This window comes from Anabrus simplex, chromosome 1, assembly GCF_040414725.1.
Source record: "Anabrus simplex isolate iqAnaSimp1 chromosome 1, ASM4041472v1, whole genome shotgun sequence".
Taxonomy (NCBI): domain Eukaryota; kingdom Metazoa; phylum Arthropoda; class Insecta; order Orthoptera; family Tettigoniidae; genus Anabrus; species Anabrus simplex.
The window spans coordinates 950,991,755-951,003,445 of NC_090265.1; positions in this window are offsets into that span (position 1 = coordinate 950,991,755).

Sequence of the window (11,691 nt, forward strand, 5' to 3'; positions counted from 1 at the left end):
AAGACGACAAACTTCTCTAATCACTTACGAGCGAGGACAAGTACTCGTCAGAAACGTAGCTATATTTATATTAGCAGGTAGACGTGGTTGTAGCTTTTTATGTTAAAAGTTGAAAGGAAAATGTGAGGTTGAGTAGAGCTTATGGTGTTATGTTTGAAACAAGAGGAGAGTGAAATGTTAAGGAATAAAATTAGAGAATGAAGAAAAAACAATGTGTGTGAAATTACTTAGCCCTTCGACAGTTGTAATGTTAATTTGCTTAAAGATGAGGTGAGTTGAAGAAAATATGTTGTGTGTAATTTAATTTATCTTTTCAGCTGTTGTAATGTTAATTAGTTGCCATGGTAGCGTTTGAATGACTGACGTTTGCGTTTCTAGTGTTATATCGATGTGAGATTGGCGGGGGAGGGTGTGGAGGTGGGTTGGGCGGGGCATTAAGGTTATGTGCTATTGGATGCTGTTGGCTTGTGGGGGTGGATGGTTAGGGAGTTGTGTTTCTTAAATTGGGAGGGGTCCTTGAAGATTATAATTATCGTTTTCCTTTTGACTTTAAATATAAGAAGCTACAACCACATCTACCTCTAATATAAATATAGCTACATTTCTGACGAGTACTTTTCCTCACTCCTAAGTGCTTTAAGAAGTTTGCCGTCTTATCTTTTCACATAAGATTAACAACTTCAACAGACAAACAACTTTGGATTTTAATTTAACCACCACTAAGAGTGGCTTTTATTCTAAATATTATCTATTATAAGTTCCTTATGCCATTTCCAGAATAAGGCACCATATTTACCAGATTTCATTTCATCACAGCAATTTACGTATTTAGTTTGAACTTTTAACTCGCTACTTGTTATCACATTTAAAAACAGAACCTTTGTAAAAATCTATAATAAGGATTGATTATAAGACTTTGTCATAAGAATAAAAACAATCAGGATCCTTATTTTTCATTCTTTCAGGTATGAGATTTTTAGGCCAATGATGCCCTCATTATGGGCAAAACATGTCCCTGTATCTAATATGTTAAGATCTATTTCTTAAATTTAAATAAATCTCTTATGTATTGAATAGATGGAATTTATAATCTAGTATTATTCTTTGACTTTAAGTACATTTCAATATGGACCATAACATGAGATTTATAACATGTAATGTATTGTAGTACTGTTCGTTAAAAGTGAGAAAATTGCAGTTTTTCATTTGATTGAGCATTTTTTTTAAATGATGATATTGCTTTTAATCGCTACATTCCTATTGATGTCATTTGTAATGTTGACTTCAGTTGGGAAAACCACAAAGATAGTCTTGCTGAGAAATCCGTAGCGAAGTACGGGTACATCAGCTAGTTCAGTAATATGTTTAACATAGTAAGAAAAGTGTATAACAGAGATTTAAAGTTTCGTCTTATTATCAAGAAAGCATTAATTTTCATGACGATATTTATTTAATTGAGGATGTGTATTTTACCTGCTGGTAGTTTACCAGCTATTATTTAATTCTTTGTTTTGAGCGTAGGTTTTCATCTAGACACACTTTAGATTTATGTGTAAAACCTAGAAAACACCCTTAAATCCATGTGTTTTATGAAAATCTTTGCTCTGTTTCCTTAAGAGATCACAAGCCATTCTTTTATTTTTGTTACAACCACATTATGTATGCATAATATATCAATAACTTAAATACCTTCCAATCTTCTAGTGTAGAATTTTTCCTTACTTGTTATCAATAAATGCAGTAGTATTATGACAGTCAGACATCTTCTGTTTGTTATATGGTGATAGTACAAATAAAAATGGACCATATTTGCAATAATAATCTTATGTTTGAGTATTCTTCATTCTAAAATAGGATCTCCTGCCCAGCCGTTCATAGTCAGGTTTTGTTATGCTACCATACTATATTAACAAATTTGTGTCATTGTCAAGAGTTGTGTCAAGTATCATACCATACCATACCATACCATACCATACCATAGATGGAAATTAGCTTTATTAGTGAACCCCACATTCTATACTTGACTGTTACTTTTGATCATTTAACTAAGATGTTCAGTTCATACTTCAAAATTCTCTTCAAGGATGATGGATGCTCTTGTGTACATCTTCAGCGACTATTCTTAGAACCCTTGTTATTGTACAGCTTCATAATTTGTGGTTGTATTCTGTCTGTTGCCTTCATAAAATGCCTCTTTTCATTATATTCGTTCTCTAAACTTACAATTGTCCTTCAAGTTGGTGATGATCAGGATTATGGAAGTAATTGTGGTATCAACTTTATATCTCAACTTCTGATTTAGTTTCCATAAAAAAGTGATACAACTTTAATTCTCTGTGGCATAGTTACAAAGTGTTCACGTTTACCTGACAGTGGCCTTAAACCGTCGTTATAGATAGATAGATAGATAGATAGATAGATAGATAGATAGATCTTCATATCTCGAAACTGCCCTCCGAACTTGATATTCACGTTCAAATATTTTAAAAATAGATTATGGTATCAGACTAATGATTTTTGATAATATGTACACAGAATAGCATATGGTCAAAACGTCTTACTATGCTCTCTTTCTTTTTAGAAGATAGGAGAGAAAGAACTCAACTGACAAATGCATAACTTGATGTTGCTAGGGTTTGGGTGCAAGGAGCAGCTTCCCTGGGACCTAGTTTAAAGCAAGAGAATGAAAACAAAAGAGTAAACATTTTAAGCTTTTTGATTAAATGCTTACTGAGGCTTTTTGGATACTCATGTAAGTGAAGATTGGAAATTTGAATTGGGAAGATTTACAGTTGACCTCTAAGCTATTTGGCTATATTGTTGGATATCAGACTGCTATAAGAAGGTGGGCTGAGTTTATGATGCATTCATATGAAATCCATTCTTGGTTCTTTTGTATGGGATAAAACTTATTTAATGGTATTATCGGTGAAAACTCTGCTAGTTACATGCCAGCAAGTGATATATCTTGCAGCAGTTTTGTTTACATGGGCAAGTCTTTGATATGGTTTGGGTGCAGCAGATAGGGTAGGAGGATAGAAGGCAGTTCATCTATTTATGAACCCTTATTAGCAGTATTAAATTGCAATCAGTAAAATACCATCTATATATTCTGTCTATTGACGCGATTTGAGTACCGTACTAAAATGGTAAGAAAATTTGCTCCCTCTTTTCCTTCAGGAATAGCTTTGAGAGCAAATTATTACCAATCTTGAATTATGCAGAATTAAATTCTCTGTGTGCATTAGTCTTTTTTTCTGATTGCATCTTACAATTACTTGTAAAGTCGTCCTGGACGGTAGTAAAGAAAGCATTGGAAATCTAACACAGAGCATAGCCTTCTCTGTATGAATATTCTGCATGTCATCACTGAACCATGATCCACCAATAGTCCTGTAAACCTGATGCTTGACGTGATTTGATTTTTATATCTTTTTTTAATGTTGTTCAGTATGTAGATTAAAAGAGTACCAAGTGTAGGTATCCAGCTTGACTTCTGAAAGTAAAATTAATTACAAATCCCAATGAAATTGAAATGCATCTTATTCACTGTGATGAAAGTTGGAGGTGATGTTTAATTTGATTGTAAACTGTTAGGCACTCTTGGCTGACTAAGTTGACCTTTTTTTTTTTTTTTTTTTTTTACAACAAATGCTGGTTACTTAATTTTCAGTCCATTGCTCACCTCATTCTCTCCATAGACAACGTAAGATTCAAGTAAGGTGAGTTGGGGTAAGTGCATACCCTAAAAATGGAAGTGTGACTGTGAATTTTAAATGCATCTAAACTAATTACAATACCAAAACAAGACTTCTTCTGCATATTGACTGGTTAATCACGACGTGCGACTACTGCATCTTGAATTATGCTTCGAGAATGTTTATTCCATTAGGAATAAATATCACTATAATGTCCACGGTACATACTTGCCTCGTGATATGGAGCAAGTGCATCTCTAGCCTGAGATCTTCCATTAAATGTATAACACATAATCATGGGGCAAGTTTGTTTTCTCTACTTATTAAGCTATTACATGCATATTTCAAAATTTATAAAGTTATGTTTCCTGTTAAATTCTTCACCTTAGTATGTTGGGGTATGTAAGAAGCAAAATTACAGCCATTGGAAAAATATCACAAGAGTACAAAAATTAAAGACAAAATCTGGTGTTTCGTTACATTTATTAGTAGGTAAGTTGCTTAGGTTTCAAAGCAATTTATTAACTAAAAACAAATTGTAAAATTAAGTTAAGTTACAAGGAAAATAAATGTCGATAAAAGATACACTGTATCAAGGCACATTAAAAGTTGTTTGTCAAATTGTTAAAATAAAGAAACAAAAATTAAACATTGTCACTAACAGTAGACTGCAAATATTCATTTAAATAACTTAATGATATGTTTAAATCTTCTTATTAATAAATCAAAAGTAAGTTTCACCTGTGGTCCATCATAAAAAATCGTCAAATTAAGTTTCACTCTTCACCCATTCACTGAATGTTGTTCTGAGTAAAGGAAATGGGAAACAACAGTTTACCCCTGCGAACTACAGATGGCAGAGGGAGAATAGCCACTATTTCGTCTTCTAAATCTTCATTGTCTGGATACGTGGAAGCCGAGGTGTGTGAGCTTTCAGAAGCCTTTCTAACAAATTTTACTGTAGGGTTTCCTTCATCATTAAATTATAAGATTTGTGCCACAAAGTGTTTCGAAGACTTTTTGCCACAAGGATTTACCAAGATCCAGTCTCCTAATCTCCGTTCAGATGGATTTCTTCCCCAGTTGTGAACATCCTCTGAATCATCCAATTCCTGCTCTACAAATTAGGACAGATAGTCGTTATCACTTGAATTCAGAGGAGTGTAGATTTCACTATCTGACGAATCATGAACAATAGTTTTTGCACGTTTCTTGATCTTATTTCGTTCTTTCTTCTTTTCATTTCCCTTCCCCACCTTTTGTTCGCACATCATCATTTGTGATAACTTAAGCACGAATAGCGATTTTCTTTCGTTTTGTCTTTACACCCGGTGAGGATTGTTTAATGGAAGCTAGTAATAATTCCTCGAAAGTAGTGCTTGCTTGATGCCTGCCATTAATACTATCAACAGGTTCAGTGTGTTAGATAACTCCTGATGTTGAAGGGATAGTTTCAGCAGCCGAAGCACTAACACTATTATTGTTAGATATTGTTGTTCTTAACTTCCATCTTCTAAGGGCTGCTGGATCAAATCTCTTCTGGTACTGCTGCATCATTGAAAGGATAGATTACACCTTTCTTAAACCCAATGCAAATTATATCCCTAGGGATTTCATTCTGTATGTTTCCTACTGTTTTTGCAAATTCACTCTTTGGAAGCTTCTGCCCAATATGAGTCTCTGCCACGATGTAAGTGTCACATCCCAGCGAGTTTTGAGAGACTTCATGACACTCAAATCTAACGGTTGTAAAAGATGGCTTGAATGGGGTGGCAACTTGATTATCACCACATTTTCTTTCCTAGCCATTTGAATCAATTTTAGACCTACATGAGTTGAATGGCCGTCATATATTAGGAGCACTGGTTGCTCTTTTCCAACACATGTAAGAAAACTTTTCTTAAAATAGTTCCCGAAAACATCACTTTCCATCCAGCCATTGGCTGTAGTTGCGTATGTCGTGCCTGGAAATCCAGTTCCTGCTGGTGCTGTCCATTGGTCCCATACATTTTTCCCTCGAAAAATTATTAATGGAGGGCCCTTATCGCCATTTGCATTTCTACAAAATAGGACTGTGATATTCTCCTTCCATGACGAACTAGTTGTCCTTGTACATGCAACTACTTTGGTTTTAGAGGGATCTTTGCAAGAACTGGTCTCATCGAGATTCAATATCAAGTGTGGTTTTTCTGAGAGCCCTAACTCTTCTAATATTTTCTTCAAAATGTTAAAGTACTCATATATAATGAATGGATCAGAACTCATCGTTCATGCAATTTTGACACACTGTGGATTTTTTGATTGAAAGATTATGCCGTCTCATAAAGAGTGCCAGCCAATCAGCTCCAGGGTGTCCCTCCTTAAATGGCGTTTTTATTTCATTTTGGGAAACATATTCCCCTACCAGGGACATAATGTCTTTCCTGGATAGTCCATAACCGTATTTTTCCATGTATTTTAATCCTTCAGCAAGTTTAGTTTCTATTTGCAAGGATAAAGCTGTAGGACAACCAAAGTTTGTTGATTTCTTTCCGCGCTTTCCCTTAACATGGTCAACCAATGTACTACGAGGAATGTTGAATCGTTTACTTGCTGATTTAGTGCCACATCTACCACTCATAATCTCTACAATTGCTGAATTCAAGTCGTCTTTCGAATAACCTCCTTCTCTGGCAGTCTTCTGAACATAAACACGTACCATTGTGTAGGCACATGAATTCAGAGCTGATTCATATCTGAAATAGAGTAAAATAGTGAAAATTACCAAAAGAAGTTAAATGCAAAAGTATGCAAGTAAAGGACGGGGTAAGTGCATACACCACCACGCACTTGCCCCATTGGGCATGAACGAACTTACCCCTCATACTTGTTCTGACGGGGCAAGAGCAACACCTCACGTTTTTGTAATTAGTTACGTAGTATTAAATATGTTAATGAAAAGAGTATAGCTACTTTTAGCTTTTAAACTTACAATGAACGATGGTCCAGATACAGTGCGGACTCAGAAAGCACGGTGAACTCTGATGGTTAGTTGACAGCATTACATCCGGAATGGGCCTATACAACTGCTTGTTAGTCGACCTCACCCGTGACATCTAACGCAAGACAGCTTTCCGTAACTCCCCAAGAGATGGCACAACGAGTTTCAAACGGACAAATATATTATGGACAGGGATACACTTGCCCCGAAAATGCTCTTGCCCTATCTCATCTTATATTGGAAGTTAAATATTGTAATCGTGAAGATGATACAGTAATGAACTTGTTTATATGCATGAACAATCTGATTTGAAAGAAATTAGCACATGCCCAACTTGAAAGAATGTCAATTGTATAAATAAATTGTATAAAGAATGTCAGTTGTATTAGAACATGATAGATTTAAAGGGTTTCAATTTCTAAAACATAATTTGTATTTATTGCTGCTCTGTGCTTGTCTGTGATCAGTTCCATACAATTGTATGCATTCAAGAAGGTGGTCAGTATCTCCAGTTTTGTGGAATTAAAAGTGAAAATTAGACATTTTGTTATCAGCGCATTTTAAATCAAATGTTTACAGTTCAGTTACAAAGAAAGCTAATAAGAACAAGTTATCATTTGCTGAAGTGAACCTTAAACACCAAATTGGACATTACACATATTTGAAAATGTTGATAGCAACAACATAGGAGTAAACTTTTCCTAGTAACCATCTAGTGTCCCACTAAAGAACCCCTGCTTAACTTCAGACAGATTTATGGCATTGACTTAGCAAATATGTTTCTTTAATTGCCTCTACAGAGTTTTCTCTTATAGAAAAGAATTACCTACAGAAATTTTACATTTGTACTTTACTGTGAGATAACAATCAAATGTTGCCTTGCAAAAAGTTAACATCATCATATTTTTTCTGACGGTACTGCTGCATACTTCTCGTAAACACTTTTTAAATTTTTAAATGCTGTTTTTCAGGGCGTCGATCTATAGAGATCTTTTGCCCCTACTTGCACCATATGATATGAACCTGCGTGTAATTGGAATGGAGGAAGTGTAGAGTGTTGAATGCGAGGAAAGGTACGTTAAGGACGACACAAACACCCAGTCCCTAGGCCAGGGATATTAATCATTTATAATTAAAAACCCCTGACCCAGCCAGAAATCGAACCGGGGGCCGCCGGGTGACAGGCGGACGCGTTGCCCCCTACACCGCGGGGCCGGACTCGTAAACACTTAAAACTTTCTGGAAATCCAGTAATTAACAAACAGTGAAAAGATCTGATCAGCCACAAATATATGCACTGAAGGTAAGAGACTTAACATTGAATCACCTGTTATTTATCAATTACTACCACAAGTCAAGTGAATAGCTGAGAATAGGAATGGCATAAAATTGCAATTACTATCACAGAATACTCCATATCAGCAAAGGACTACTCGGATGAGCTTTCAACATTTGGAAGCATTTCTCCCAAATTATTCTGTTGTCTATAGAATAATTTCTTTGGTTCTGTACATTAAATGAAAATATATTTGACAAGTTTGTAAATTCCACTATTTTTGTTTAACTCTACTGTTACTCGCACCCTCAGTGCCTGTTGTGACTGAACATTTAAGAATATTAACACTTATTATGAGAAGTACTTCAAGTATAAATGGCTGTGTAGAACATGTTTTTGCCATTTCCACTGGTAATGCAGAACCTAGAACATCAATGAAAACAAAAGAGAAGTTTTAATTGCCTTTGAGCATTATTCCTGCCATTGTGGGTGCTTCTTTTTAAATTATAAATATTATTTTATAGGCATTATATACTGCACTTGTATGCTAAGTTGTACTGTACAATGGTTGTGAAATTTTGTACCTGATTATTGTTGGTCCCTATATGCATTTTAGATGTTCATTTGGGATATTTTCCTTGTGAATACCGTATTTCTATACATAGCTAAGAATTTGTGCTTTGATGTGTACTTTTTGTTGTTGTTATTGCCCAGTGTGGCATTCTGAAATTATCTTTTTTGATGCAAATGTTTTTAGTGTCCTATGTTGTTGTGGATGTGAATTTCATTACCTTGCACTGTGTGGAAATTTACCATATATTGTAAGTTACTTTTTTTTAAAATTTAGGTTTACTTTTTAAGTCAGTCATCATAATCTGATGGTAGTACGACATAGTCATTGTAACAGATTCCATTTTGTAATATTTAATGAGTTTGTTAATTTTCTGAAGGAGGGTCTTTCTTCCATTTATATTAATTAAGGACCTACATGGGAATCCACCATTGAAGTGTACAGTGTACAACTAGGAGATAAATTTATTTAAAGATAATATGTTCTTAGTTGATTTTATTTCATATATATCCTATCAAATGTAGAATATTGTGTTTCTTATTATTTATGCATAATGAAAAGCAGGAATCTCAGAAGGATAAACACAGCAATAACTTTGTGCAGGCAGAAGGACTGAAAATACCAAAAGACAAGTGCCAGCTCCTCATCTTCACACACTTATAGTTTCATAAATATGCTCTTTCCGTATTAATTTATTTTCTCAGACCCTGGTGAGCTTGTTTCTGCTTCTCAGCTTAATCGGGGAAACAGGTGACTTTCAGAGATTTTAATTTTTTTATTGGGGAAGGGAAAGGAAAAGGCTGATAAACACAAAAGAAAAAGAGAGATGAAAGTATACATACGATATGTGTAAAATACAAGGAAGGCAGGACTAATGCAGAAGGAAAAAAGTTAATTACTAAAATGAGCTTATCAGGGACTGAAATGAAATATATCTGGAAAGCAGGTATTTTTATGAGATTTTGTGTAATTTGTATAAAGACAGTAATGTACGAATGTGGAGTTTGCTCTTGTCCTTTTATGTTTTTCATCTTTGTATTTGTGGTTTTTTTGCCCCCCTTTTTTGCACTAGCCTTTTTCCCTTCCTTTTAAACGTGTTGTGTTTGATGATATTAATTCCATCTCTTGTTTGGTGCATTTCAGCAATTTATGTTTATTATTATTATTTATGTTGACAATCGGGCTGTAGCAAGAACTGATGGTAGAACATTGGTTTACTGCAGTTACTGCAGTTACAGACCTCAGTTTGGTCTTTCACTCATAACATTTTTGAGTCAATCATTTAATGGAAGAGAAAATTGCAAGATAAGATTGATTAGGTAGAAGTGTTATAAGCAGTTTGACTTATGCCCAGGACTTGGTCCTAATGACAGACTGTTAAAAGCTTGCTGTTTAATCATGTTGAAAGAAAAGAACTGTATCAAGTGAGATATTAAGAATAGCGATTAAGAGACCAAATTGATGTTGAGTAAACAACCTTGAGAAGATTGAATGCTAAGTACTTGGGATGTGAGTGCTTCTAGGAAAAGATAAATTGAATTAAGTGGTAATTACAATAATGCGGAAATTAAATCAAGTGGTAGCGAAGATAATGCAGTGAATTTGCGGTTACTACCAATAGGATTTTGTGGAGAAAAGTAAAATTACAGACGGAATTATTTTGACATTTGTCTGTTTATTGTTACTATTGCTACTGGGAAGAAAAGTTGGGTGAACTTGAGGTATATTCCATATAAACTGACAAGTAAGTAGGAGGATGATAGCCGAGTGTCTTTGATTTAAGCTTCTTACCAACACAGTTTGAATGCCAGCCAATCCGTGTGGGTTTCTTGAAATTAATTTTTGTTTCCCTGTGGTTCAAAATCCATGTCAAACTGGACTCCCATAGCTGTCATCACAATGCCAAGTCTTGTAAAGTTACTTTGACATGAAAGTAATAAAATGCTTACCAGGTAAGGCAAATAAAGAAGGTACTGTAGGTTTCCAATGAAGGAATCAGTCATGGAATGTAAAAGACTAACGAGAAAATTATAATTTGCTACTGCTTGTGAAAAAGGAGGAGTCAGTAAACTCTTCTTCTGAGAAAATGTTTTCTTAAGTTGGGGCATTAATTTGCTCAGTTTCTGAGGGGTTATTATGGCTCCAATATTAATACTTTTTGTTTATCTCTTATATGTTGAAGCCAACGGCCGTAGCCGTGTTGAAACACCGGATCCCGTGAGATCTCCGAAGTTAAGCAACATTGGATGTGGTCAGGAGTTGGATGGGTTGCGACGCGCTGTTGGTGGGGGGGTAAGGGAATGGAGGAGCGGAAAGGAACTGGCCACCCTACCGCACGTAAACTTCGGCTCAGGAACACCTCTGCGGAGGTTTGGACCTGCCTTCGGGCAGAACAACCCTTACCTTACCATATGTTTAAAACGATAAATATAATGCTAAAGGGAAATAGGCTAAATTAGTGCAGGAAAGCTTGAAGTGCCATTTATCTTGTTTTGTACAACAGGCAAATGACATAATTCCTTTTGCACAAGATTATTTATTCAAGAGAAAATGGTTAATATACAATTTTAACACATTAAAGCCCTAATTTATGAAAGGAAAAGTGAGGAGATTTTTATTAATTTGAAGCAAATCATTTTGAAAAGTTTCTGGCAACAGCAAAGAGCTAGATATTTTTCAGTCTGCAGGGCACATAATATCTTACAGATTTATGTAAGCAAAATCTATATATATAAAATAACTTGTTCTGACTGACTGATTCATCATCACCGAGCCAAAACTACTGGACATAAAGAAACAAAATTTTGGGGATACATTCATATTAACACGTAGGTGTTCGCTAAGAAAGGATTTTTGGATATTCCGTTGCTAAGGGGGTGAAATTTTAAAATGAGTGTATCTATATCTCAAAACTTTAAAAGTTCACAGATTTAAAAGTTGGTATTTAGAATCTTCTTTAAAAATAAGGAAACAGGTATTTTTTTTTTTTGGTTTCAAAAAATCCCAATAGGACGGGTGAAAAAAGGGTTGAATGCCTTTAATGGGGATACTTATATCTCAGAAACTGAAGATATTACAGACCTGAAAATTGGTATTTGGAATCTCCTGTGAAAATAAACATAGGAGAATTTTTTTTTTGAAACTCCACTTAAGGGGAACTAAAAAC